Genomic DNA, 13467 nt, shown 5'->3' with positions numbered 1-13467 from the left:
ACATAGAGAGAAGCACACTCCTACATACAGAGAAGCACAAACCAAGTGCACCACATGGTGCAAGCACAATGTTGGTCTGCTGTTGAGGCTGTTCTACACAGCAGTCATTGAATTGGTTCTGCGTTCATCCATCACAGTCTGATTTGGTGCTGCCACAAAGACGGACAAAATCACACTGCAACAGACAGTTAAGGCTGCCAAAAAGATTAGCAGTACCCACCTACCCACTCTTGAGGATTTGCATGCTGCCACGACTAAATCAAGGGCACGCAAAATCCTCTTGGACCCTCCACATGCTAGTCACCACCTATTACAGCTCCTTCCCTCAGGTAGGCGATATCGAACAATGCAAACTAAAACCGGCAGACATTCCAACAACTTTGTCCTTCTTGCCAATAATGTCTAAAACAGTTGACTTACAATGTCATTGCAACATGCTGCCAAATAAGCTGTTGATTACTACTGGCCACTTATGTGTTTGAGAAATCTCTGCACCATTTGCAGAATCGTCACTGTACCAGATCATTGCACTGTTAGTACTGTACAACGCTAAACTTTGCTGCACCAGTACAGAACTGGATCTCGTTATTTTATATAAATTGTAAAATGAAGTTATCCATCCATCCATTTTCTACTTTCTGTTAAAGGTCACAGGTGAGATGGAGCCTATCCTTGCTGAGTTAGGGTGAGAGGCGGGTTACACCCTGGAATGGTTGACAGTCAATCATTGGGCATTTACAAACATGATTGTATTGCTTGAATAATTAAAAGTGTGATGACAAAATTAGCCTTTGACAATTGTTTTAAGGTTTGATGAGTTACATTTTTATTGGTCTGGTTAAAAATATGTTGAGGTGAACAGTTGTACATGTCTGTACAAGACTATAACTTTTAAAATTTATTTATTGCTTGTTTTTCTACCATCAGCAATATGGAGCTCTACTGAGCTGCTACACAGCCACCTTGTTTTATATATGAGAGGTGATTAATGTCAGATTTTAACAGTTTACTGTTGATAGGCATTGCTCATCTTAAGCTTGAAACTCTGCTCTTTCCCTGTTCTTTGATTCATAGCGAAAAAAAAACCAGATCTATCTGCTCATTTCTCGTTTTTTGTTTTCCTGTTTTAAAATAGTTTGATCACCAGTGACTGTTGTGATTACATTTCCATGTACACAACACTATATAAACATCTGTCAGATTTGTGCCATTGTAAAGTAGTTAGGCAGCACAGTGGTGTCATAGTGACCAATGCTGCCACACAGCATGAAGATGTGGGTTGGAGTTGGAGTTGGGAGGGTGTGGGTGTCGGTCCGGGTTTCAGCAGTCCGGGCGCCCCTCCGCCCTTCCTATCCCCCTGGATTTTAATGCCTCACATACACTCATCTCCTTGTTTTAATGCACCACATACACCCATCTCTGGGGGACGGTGGGTCTTGGGTGTGGCTGATTTGGCTGTTAGGCAGCAGTGCATGGCAGCCATAGTAACAGGAGGGAGGTGGGTTCTCACTTAGCGTCATGGCGGTGATCCCGAGGTCGGCCCCCCCGGGCTGGATGACTGCTTGGCGTTGGGGCTCCCCTCACATGACCCACGGCGTCTCCCTGGGTTCCCTGCCTTATCATTCCCTTGTCGGGTGCCCCTATCCTCCCTCCTTTCCAACACACATGGGACACCCTGCTGCCCTCAGGCCGGCGGGGACTGGCTGCATCGTGAGCCCTGCAGGTTGGGGGTCTCTGGGTCTCCCAAGGGTGGGGTAGCGGGGCGGGTGGGACGGTGGGGGGCGAGTGGCTGGTGGGGTGGCATTGGGTCCCTGTGGCCTCCACCGGGTGGCCGGTTGTCAGGGCGCCTCGGTGGGGCCAGCAGACCGCTCTGGGTCCCTCGGTGTGGGACGTGTCCCGTCCGCTAGGCTGATCTCGGGTGGACCCCTGGGCCCGATCCCACCCCTCGATTCATTGGGTGGATCCTCAGCCTCCGCGGTGCAGGCACAGCAATTACAGGACACTTCTGTCAGTCTTTGTGCATGTGAAACGGTGTCAATTCACTTGCATGTGTCCGAAGGCGCACACCCCTGGGACTCTTTCGCTGGGTGTGGGGCCACTCACTTATTGCGACAAATATCTCATGACATTTTTTTTCTGTTCGACTGATCAACTATGATTCTCAATAAACATAAATTATAATAATAAGAAACCGGCAAAAGAAAGCGGCAGCTTAAAAACTCCACTGTGACACAGTAAAACTGTTCCGGTATAAAAGGGATACAGATCCTCCATTCTGCTTGACCTAACAGCCGAACAGGACAAAAAAAATAAAAATAAAATAAAAAAAAGATTAGTGCTATTTTAAAGTAATTTGGCAGCACAGTGGGGTCCTGGTTACTTACCACTGCTGCCTCACAACATGAAGATGTGGGTTGGAGTCTAGATTTGAAATCTGGCCCTTTATGTGTTAAGTTGACCTGTTTCCCCTGTGCTTGTGTGGGTTTTGCTTGTATACTTCAAACTTCTCTCACAAAAGTACTTCATAATATTTTTCATTGACTGGCACTGAATCAGTTCAACGTTCTTATGTGGCTGTGTGGCCAAATGGCTAGCACATCCACTTCACAGTTCTGAGGTTCCAGCATCTGGCCTTCCTGTGTGGGGTTTGCATCTTCTCCCTGTGCTTGCATGTTTTTTTGTTCTGGTACTCAGGCTTTCTTCCAAATTTCCATAATTTGTTTCTTAGATTAATTGAAGACTCTAAATTGTCCTTAGTTGTTAGCAGAGGTGGGACTAAGTCATTGCTTTGCAAGTCACAAGTAAGTAAGTACTTTGCCCTCAAGACCCTAGTCAAGTACCAAGTCAAGACAGGCAAGTCCTGAGTCAAGTTTCAAGTCGAGACATGCAAGTCCCGAGTCAAGTCGCAAGTTCTACACTTTGAGTTTCGTCCTTTTGAGTCATTTTACCATCCATCAATTTTCCATAACACTTATCATCACTAGGGTCGTGGGCATGCTGGACCCTATCCCAGCTAACTCTTGCTGAAAGATGGAGTCCACCCTCAACTGGTTGCCAGCCAATCGCAGTTAGAATATAGACGAACAACCATTCATTCTCACATTAACACCTACGGCAATTTAGAGTCTTCAATTAACCTACCATGCATGTTTTTGGGATGTGGGAGGAAACCGGAGTGCCTGGAGAAAACCCGTGCAGGCACGGTGAGAACATGCAAACTCCACACAGGCGGGGCTGGGATTTGAACACGGGTCCTCAGAACTGTGAGGCAGATGTACGAACTAGTCAGCTACCGTGCTGGTCCTTTTACCAACGAAATACAAATATATTTTAATTTATATAATAATTGTGTTTAATATAACTGGTTAGAACATCTGCCTCAGAGTTCTGATGCACGTTCCTTATAAATGAGGATTTGTTTATATAAACAGGCCATCCACCAGTACATTTTAGTCAATAGGCAAGCTTTCAAAAGAGAAATAATAGCTCAACACACATTTCAGAACGTTTCGCTTCAATGTTTCCATTAAATAACTAAAATATGGCCTCAAGTGATGAGTATTAAAAATTAACCCTGCTTCAAAACGTACATACTGCTGCGGGATTTGAAAGCTTTTGAATAATTAGGTTAATATTTTTTACCCATTATTGTAAACCACTTAAAACTTTACTGAAATGTTTTTCTATTAAAAGTGCTAATGGCCATTGACACATCCTCTCTGATAGTTTATCTTCACCCCCGCGGGGGAAAAAAATTATTACAAATAATAAACAAGACAAATCATTCTTTATGCTGTAGTGTTCGTCTTTTTTCTACATTGTCAATGTGATGCTTACCTTTATTCTCTCTGGATTTCTGTTTTAGGTCATTGCTGGGAGCAAAAAGTATAGCATCTCCACACACCAACCTGCAGGTATAAGTGAGTCCAACACTCTTGTCTTGACTTTTACAGTGTTATTTTGAAGAATGTGATGATCCCTGCTGTGGTCTAGAACATTGTTAGAAGAGAAGTGGAAAAAAATCTGACTTGAATGACTCTAAAAAAGGAATGCAAAAAATATATACAGTATATATACAGGTGTGAATAATCTGGGCTCGTCATTTACTGTTTAAAAAAAAATAACCCTTTACAATTACCTGGATTCTGGATCCTGGCAGCTAAAATGGTGACAAAGTTTTTGAATTAACTAAATTATTCTTAGTCTTTGCACGTTTTCAGCACTTACCTTCAAACATATTTATGAATTTAGAAACAAAACACAAAAATGACTTTTTTGCGACTTTAAGAAATCGTATCATTTTTTTTCATATCAATGTTACTGGGGGCGGCACGGTAGACGAGTGGGTAGCACATCTGCCTCACATGTCTGAAGACCGGGGTTCAAATCACAGCTCCGCCTGTGTGGAGTTTGCATGTTCTCCCCGTGGCACTCTGGTTTCCTCCCACATCCCAAAACATGCATGGTAGGTTGATTGAAGACTCTAAATTGCCCGTAGGTGTGAATGTGTGTGTGAATGGTTGTTTGTTTATATGTGCCCTTCGATTGGCTGCCAACCAGTGTACCCCGCCTCTCGCCCGATATAGCTGAAGATAGCTGGGATCCAGCACGCCCGCGACCCTTGTGAGGATTAAATGGTACAGAAAATGGATGGATGGATGTTACTGGGTATGTCAAAGGAAATACCCAATTCAATTTAAGTCCACATAATTTATTTGTTACAACAAATGTGGGTAAATGGAGTCATCTACAAAACACGTATATAGACAAGAGCTTGAGTAAAGAAACATCTTGGGTCCAGATGAACAAGAAGTAAAACCATTGTAGAGCATTCAGACGTACTGGCTAGCTGCGGCTAAACACACCAGCATACTTTCCTTCCGGTTCCGGGAATTTACAATGACATTGTAGCCAGCATTGCACAATATTTTGTATTTCAATGCAAACACTACCTAGCTAATTGCTGTTAGTCTTTTTCACTGTTTTCGCTAAATGCAACTGATCGCAGCCTATCAAAGAAATACAGGTGTCTCTCTCTGATCTTAATTCTTTTGGTTTTTTTTACAGGGTTTTATGCAATTTCGCATCCAAATATCTACTTACTTTTTACATTGGTATGTGCATATCAGTTTTTACCTAGCTTTTATATTACATGACATATAGTAAATGATGCAAAGGTCCATGGCGTGGATTTAGAGCAGCGTCTACAGTGATGTGATGTAAGGGGATTCAAATGACAGATCCAATAATCTTGGTTTCTGTCATCACAGGATTGGTGCGTTTGTTGGCTCATTTTGGTGAGACAGACCTTATGAGGCCTTTCACATCCCATGTCCTTTCTATCCCTTATGACCTCTGAACTCATCCCTAGCGATTGTGAAATTAAGGTCAGGGTTAGATGTTGATGACTGAGGTTATGTATGTGTTGGCTGACATCTTTGTCATTGATTTAGTTCCCGTCAAAATTGACCTTGGACTAAATAAATAATGCATGATATTTTTCTCAATGGGCAATTTGTATGTACTAATGGGAAAACAAGACTCATCAGCAGGGAATACATGCTGCATTTTAAACAAAAGTCACACTTGATATGTTTAGGAATTAGAATATATAGATGCCACAAACAATATTTGACTCTTTGTACATGCACATTTTGTGTAATCAAAATGAATCAGCTTTCCAACTGATTGTTATTGTTTGGATACTTTTCCTGTTCATGCTTGATATACATCTTTTAGTACAACTTAACGCACCAAACTGTCTCTGTTCAACACTGGTATGAACAAGTGGCAGTCCAGTCAAGTAGCTGTATTACTTTTATTTTGAAACCGTCCTGTAATCAGAGCACGATTTGACATGAAAGTAGGAGTCAGGCCGAATCTTTCTCCATAACAGTATCTTGCTGTCACCATTAAAGGATGCTTCACAGATCTTCATACTTCATATCCAGTCTACTTCTTCTGTGAACCATTCCAGTACAATTTACATCCGTTGATGTCCAGATTTTGTGAATGTTGTTGTTGGATTTTGAGTATTTGCAGGGACATTAACTGGTTTAATAGTTTTATTTTTATAGAACCATGTCACACTTTTTAAGGTGTCCTATGCATTCTTTTTTTTTTTTGTTTTTTTTGCTCCATCATCATATCATTATCAAATGTGAGATTTCTCTGGATTCTCTGATTTTTGTCATATTTTAGATTACAGATGGTGAAATCAAAGTATATGACCATATTCCTTTTCTAGGGCTACATTTGACAAGTCAGTTACTAGTGGTCAGCAAAAAAATTATGATGTAATGTCTTTCCTTGATATTTGAACCAGAGCAAACCCAAGCAGACATAAGGATAATAAATTGTTTTATAACAGAAATAGAACCATCCTATTATCAAAGCAGTAGGCACTGACAATCTTTCTGATTTGCACAGTTTCCACAGAGCATTGTGAGGGAAATTTCCCCAAAGAACTCTTGAAATAGCTTTGAATCACACATTAGATTACAGACCTGCCTCCTCTGTCAAACTACACTTGCAGCTGTGATTACTGTTTTTACAGATTCCCCAACCTCATTAACATACCTTGAGGTTGATATTATAGAACTTCCTGTTCGCTTTTTTTTGTCTCTCAAAAGCAAATGCGTTTGGGGGACCTTGTCAGATTACACAGCATAACACAACACATGAAAAGATGTGTTTTCATGTTTAAATGCATTAGACAGAAGTGGGTGGTGGATAGAAAAATAACAACCTACAACATGCAGTACTGCTTTCCAAATGTGCTGCATGTGAAAGTATATAGTGGTGGGCAGATTTCAGTCTCCCTCCTGACTCTGTGTGTTTCCCTTGGGTTTCAGTAAAGCATGAATAATGCTGGGAGTTGTTTCAACTCCTGGTTAACCTGCCATTGCTTCACAAGGACTGATGTGACAGATTCACACATGGACACACACACACACACCCCACACTTGCAGTGCATTGGGATGCAACAGCAAGAGACACTGGTAGACATTAGCACACACTGTCAAGCAGGTCTAAATTTGTAATAGATGTGTATATATATATATATATATATATATATATATATATGCACGCATGAATGTACATGTACACACACACACACATGCACACACACACACACACAAATAAGACAAAAATGTCACCAACAATGGACAGGACTGATAAACAAAGCCAAGCTCTTTGTGTCCATCTGTCATTTGTATGGTGCTGCTGCTCTGGGTGCTAGAGCCGTCACTGTCTGCACAATTACTCCTCTGCATGTCAGCTGGCCACTGGTGATAGGGACACACACGCACACAAAAAAAACAATACTTGTATTCATCTAAAGATGAGGAGACAGATACAGGTTTGAGTGTTGAGTCATATTGCTGTGATGCGAAGATGACTGAAACGTTTAACCTAATTGTGTTTATCAGAGGCAAATTGTGTTTATCAGAGGCAAACATGAGAAGCCAGAGAACTGTGGTTTGAAAATTCTCTAGTAACTCTTATCACGGTTGTATTGCCTGTAGGAATTTTGAATATACAATAAATGCATTCCTGGTGGGGTATGTTTATGTCAAAGTGTATTTGTTGTGTCATTTGAACTGATTCATATTTTCTCCCCGGGTTCCCAGAAATGCTGTGTGAGTGACTCAACCCAGAACTTATTTCATTTGCCCATCACTAATCTACATTAGCATGCTGAGGTGACCTGCTCACTGTTTCTCTCAACTACACAAAGAGATTTTTGCCTTTTGCACGAACTGTAGGCACAATCACCTTCTCCAAATTGGATGAATATGATTAGTAGATTTCATGAGATTCTTGACTGCGAGGTACAATCTGTTTCTACTGTAGTCTGATATGTGAAATTGACTTTTGGGGAACAGAGTTTTTCTTCCAGTGTATTTTCCTGTCAAAATAGAATTACAAGGCAATGGCAGAATGTTTATTACCTCTGGTCATTAACCAGAGGTCACCTAGTGCAGCAGTTTTGAGCTTGAGTGAGGTAAGGAGAGTGAAGGCCATGAACAAGTAACTGGGCTTCATTAAAGGATGACACTGAATGATGATTATGGGCCAAGGGAGGGATGGGTTTCTAGAGTGGTCTCAGTAACAAAAAGGATTGAAAAAGACCTGCAAGATTTGGTGGAGCATTGTGTCATCCAGGGAGTAATTTAAACTGTGATCTTCCCCCTGATTGTTATGATAATTCACAGGGCAATCTGACATTGTGTGTATTAAATCCTCAGCTGTCTAGATCAAATTTTGTGTTTATAACAACAAGGTCAAAAGAGAACACAAATTGGACAAATGAAAGACCTTATTAAAGTAAAATCTAAAATCTGTAATCTTTTCTAAAATCAACCAGTTGTTGTTATTTCTGTAAGATGCCAGACAGGCTCGGTATGTAAGTGGGAGCCTTATTCAATTAAAAAAAGATAATAATAATACAAATAAAAATAAAAAAATAACCCTACATTAATTTTCTACACAGTTTAATCTAGAGCCTATCTTACAGGTCTCATATTTTGGCTATTTAGACCTGCATAGAGTGACTCTCTAACATGGACTTCGTATAAAAGTGTCAGTTTCATTAAAAAAAAAAAAAAAACACCTTGGTTTTGTCATACAAGTGTCCAGAAAAGGCCCCTCTGACAACTTTGTCCATATTTGGCTAAGACCGCTCCCTTTCCTCTGATTGGTTGCATCCATGTAGAAGACCCAACCCTCACAACTTGTGAGAGCACACGTGTTTGTTATGTTGACTGCGCTGGCTTGGGAGCGGAGAGGTAGGTGGAGATCTTCGCTAGGGACGCAGATAAACTTGAAAAATTCCAGTGACCTGCTTTCAGGCCTCGGCAGAAAAACGTCTGGAACTCAGGAATGCGTGGACAATTTTAATTCATATTTCACATATTAACTGAGGCACGATAGAGCCCATATTAAATCTCAAATACAAGAAAAAGTTGGTTTGGTAAAATATGGCACCTTTAAGACAAAAGGTGTACTAAACTCTGGACCGGTCACTATTCACGGAATCAGTCAAAGAGCATATTAAGTGAGAATTAATCTCCACAAATTGAGCTATGTGGACCAGTATGCTACAAATGCCTTTACATCTGTCCATTTTTTTTCTTTTGTTTATCCAAGTCTAATCTAAAACTGAAGTTAGACTGCAGGTATTAACATTCATTTCTGCTTGTGTGCCATATCCTTTTTGTTGTTGTTGTTGTTGAATATTTACATCTGCCTACGCATCTCCTATAACTGATATGACTGTGCACTGAAAAAAGAAACACTGCATAACTTGATGATTCATTTAGTGTATGCTGAAAGTTAAATCCGTTTTTATTTCATGTAAACCATGTTTGAATGTTGGAATGCACATTACCAGTGTTAGCCAAAACGTTAGCTCTTGCTAACTTAGCTCAGTTAAGTTTCAAAGCACAGCAGTAAGGGTCAGTGCTCAGACACATTCACACACCCACAGAATCTTTACACAAAGCACACGTTCCTTTGCCAAGATGTAAATTTATATTACATTCAAGTAAAAAATTACATTTAAATCACAAACTACATTTTTTTCGACAATTAGAATTTTTCTTGCATCTTTGTTGTATGTTATTCACTTTACATTTACTGCATTCAAAACGCTTTCATTTTAGTTTTATGAAAAGACTCCGACTTTGTGATCTGTCCCAGCTCCCTCAGTTAAAACCTTTTTTCTTGCATAGCCAAACTGAATTAAACCATATAAAGTCACCCCAGTATGTGTCTTTCTCCGTGGGCATAATGGGCCTGATGTTCAGCAAACATAAGTAAATATTTGTTGTTTATGTCCAAACTAGTACATTACAGTGACATATTATTATTAATAATACTTTGCAAGAGTTAGCAATGCGCACATTTGATTATTTATAACAGGGATGTATGACAAGGCCGAAGGCTATGTGCTGATTATTACCATGAGTTTTAGTTTTGTCTGTGTTGGGTTTTTGTGCGTCACCGATGGTGTAGTGGTACACTCGCCTTTGGCGCAGGCAGCGTGGGTTCAGTTCCCACTTAGTGACGGTGTGAATGTGAGTGTGAATGCTTGTCCGTGTCTATATGTGCCCTGCGACTGACTGGCGACCAGTTCAGGCTGTAGTCCGCCTTTCACCCAAAGTCAGCTGGGTTAGGCTCCAGCGCCCCATGACCCTGAACAGGATAAGCAGTGTTGAGAATGGATGGATGGATGGATGGGTTTCTGTGCCTGGAATTCAGTTACTGTATAACTAAATCGACATGCAGGCCTATTTTTAGGCTGCTTTTCTTGCTAAATATTAAATATGGTGTGTCTATAATGCTTGGCATCCAAACACATAATGAGGTGGGAGCTTACTCTTCAAAGTACACATTGCAAGTGTCCAAACTTGCAAAAATAGTTTACATTAGCACAACGACTCTATTTAAATGCTGAATTTTAATTCTTTGGAAGGGTCTTTTTGATAATTGGCTTAGATCCTTCCCAGAGAGACTGTGCTAAAAAAAAACTGGAGTTGCTGTGGAAACGGTCAAAGTTGTAGTTGTGCTTGAGGTGGCAAGCTGCACATTGGCAGGCACAACGAGAGGGGAGTTCTGTGGTCCTGTGCCATTCCCGCTGCAAAACAACTCTCTGCCCTCCTCCTCTTCCTGTCTCCCGCAATGCTCCCTTGTTGTTGTCTTGAAGTGAGTGGGAGGCTTTAAGGAGTACAAATGCTGAATCTCAATGAGATTTTATTTTCTAATGTAGTCTGTTTCTGTTACTGATCCTATTCTCAATGTACAAACAGCAAAGACTGTCAGGATCCAGAAACTACAGATGTTGCGGCCATAAATGTAATTATGTTGTCATAGCTGGAACAAATAATAAATTTAAGTCGAAGAAATTCAGGCGTCTTCCGAACTTCTCACTAAATATCATCAATGTGTCACATTAACACAAATGGTTCAGATTACTAGTTCACTCTATTGTTGGGATTAGAAGCCACAATGGCTCATGGACTCAGATGAATGGGTTTTAGACAAAGATCGAAAGTCTTTGAGAAAAACAACTTCAGAGGCTGAAACGGTCTGTCACGAATTAAGCAATAAGTAGGTGTGAATGTGAGTGCGAATGGTTGTTTGTTTCTCTGTGCCCTACGATTGGCTGGCGACCAGTTCAGGGTGTACCCCGCCTCTCGCCCAAAGATAGATGGCATAGGCTGAAAGCATGTGCAAAGACTGAGAACAATTTAGTACTGAATTTTGAGATATATTTCTCGGGGCGTGACGAAACCAAGTGCGCACTTGGGCATTCTGGCATGAGTCAGCCCTCCCCTACTATATAAGTACTGAGTGCCTTCATTCCATCAGTGGCTATTTGACGCAATTGTGAGTTACTTAGTAATAACTTGGCCCATTTCTACCCCGACAGTATGCAGTTAGTCCTACAACCCGAAAAAAAATGCATCTTTCCTGAAGTGTTATGCCACACATGGCACATAGTTACTAAGTCAGTTATTACTTGTATTCTAAAATTATGACTACCTTTTACTTTTTCTAATACTCTAATACCTTAAGATATGTATTTCTGCCTTTATCTCAGTGGTATAGAGTAGACCAAGGAGGTGTGTTATCAAATGCCATGCACCTACTGTACTGTTAAGTCTCTCACAATGAACTTTGTTGTTGTTTCATCACAGTAATCACACTGACATTTCTCTTTGCATCCCTGCATATGAGGTCTGGTTCTTGGTATGGTGTGTAACTAACATCAGAGTACACTGTTCATTTAATTTCACCTTATGGGATTAAAATTACTAATAGAGCTGACACAAATACAAAAACAAACAAAAAAATTGTAGAGGGCTGGTATTTCTGAAAAATTACTGCTAACACAAAATATCAAAACAATCCCCATGTATATTGATCTACAAAAATACATTTGCTTAATATACCCATATTACATACGCACGTAACAACTGCTTGTTCTCAAGTTAAGAATGTGAGTTATTGAACTAATGTATCGCCGCTGGTCAAAGTAAGTATACACTGTGCTGGAAATGTGTTATTACGCTTATAATCTTGAGCAGCACAAACATTTTGTTCCGTCATTCATAAAAGACTGTGACGTAGCCAAGCGTCGTCCTCTGTTTTAGGACATTTATGGCTTCTAGTGTTTGCATGATAACGCAGCGTTCTCAAAAACATCAAGACATGTTCGTTAAAGGCATTGTAAATTGAAAATAAAATGTCTTATAAAATTGACACACCACACCGAAAAGTGTTGTTAACAAACCTGTGAAATTTGAATGAAAAATAAATTGTATTGGAAAGTATATAAAATGAGATTCCAAAATCATCCTCCCAGACCTCGCAGCTCTCGGACGCTGTGGTCGTGTCTACTGATTGTGCTGAAAACACGGCCTACTCACTCAATCAATCAAATACGTTCGCTAAAACGTCTACAGTCAGCTAGCTAGTTTAGCTCACTAGCTTGTTAGCTCATTAGCTCATGGGCTAGCAAACGTAATAAACAGTTAACCTTTCCTGAAATGTCTGTTTTGTGGCTCTATGTGCGGTGTATGGATCAAGGTTTTGGAGTATTGGACGGCCCCAACGCCAGTCCGCCAGTGCGCTGATCCGGGATCTCGCTAGCGGGTACTTGCTACAAGCTGTTAGGAGCTTCGCAGACCGGCGGTGGAGCCGTCCAATTCACTATTGCCTCGCTCCATGTGCCATGTGTGGCATAACACTTTAGGAAAGATGCATTTTTTCGGGTTGTAGGCATAGCTTGAGGGCTAACTGCATACTGTCAGGGTAGAAATGGGCCAAGTTATTACTAAGTAACTCACAATTGTGCCAAATAGCCACTGATGGAATGAAGGCACTCAGTACTTAGTATATAGTAGGGGAGGGCTGACTCATGCCAGAATGCCCATGTGCAAATGTATTTGCACATGCTTTCAGCACTGATCTTCAAACATCCATCCATCCATCCATTTTCTTTATCGCTTATCCTCACAAGGGTCGCGGGCGTCCTGGAGCCTATGCCATCTATCTTTGTGCGAGAGGCGGGGTACACCCTGAACTGGTCGCCAGCCAATCGTAGGGCACATAGAAACAAACAACCATTCACACTCACATTCAGACCTAGAGGCAATTTAGAGTTTTCAGTCAACCTACCACAGATGTTTTTGCAATGTGTGAGGAAAGCGGACTACCTGGAGAAAACCCACACAGGGAGAACATGCAAACTCAACACAGGCGAGGCCGGGATTTGAACCCTGGTCCTCTGAACTGTGAGGCAGATGTGCTAACCAGTCATTCACTGTGCTGCCCATCTTCAAACATCCATCCATCCATCCATTTTCTGGGCCGCTTATCCTCACAAGGGTCACAGGAGTGCTATCATCGGGCAGGACGCGGGGTACACCCCTAACTGGTTGCCAGCCAATCGCAGGG

At 41.1% G+C, this 13467-nt stretch overlaps 1 protein-coding gene across 5 annotated transcripts in view; it reads left to right on the top strand.

Moving 5' to 3' along the window:
• The window catches only part of apba2b (amyloid beta (A4) precursor protein-binding, family A, member 2b), a 70021-nt gene that overhangs the window by 14552 nt on the left and 42002 nt on the right, over window positions 1–13467 (top strand). For 3 of the 5 annotated variants that reach the window (XM_061759317.1, XM_061759354.1, XM_061759334.1), the window contains exon 2: window positions 3866–3920. The gene's annotated coding sequence lies outside the window, so the exon portion shown is untranslated. The remainder of the gene's footprint in view (window positions 1–3865; window positions 3921–13467) is intronic. The other 2 variants (XM_061759326.1, XM_061759343.1) reach the window with 1 other exon arrangement.

Source organism: Phyllopteryx taeniolatus, chromosome 2, assembly GCF_024500385.1.
Source record: "Phyllopteryx taeniolatus isolate TA_2022b chromosome 2, UOR_Ptae_1.2, whole genome shotgun sequence".
In the NCBI taxonomy this organism is placed as follows: domain Eukaryota; kingdom Metazoa; phylum Chordata; class Actinopteri; order Syngnathiformes; family Syngnathidae; genus Phyllopteryx; species Phyllopteryx taeniolatus.
The sequence above is the reverse complement of the archived record's forward strand: the minus strand, read 5'-3'. Positions and strand labels throughout refer to the sequence as shown.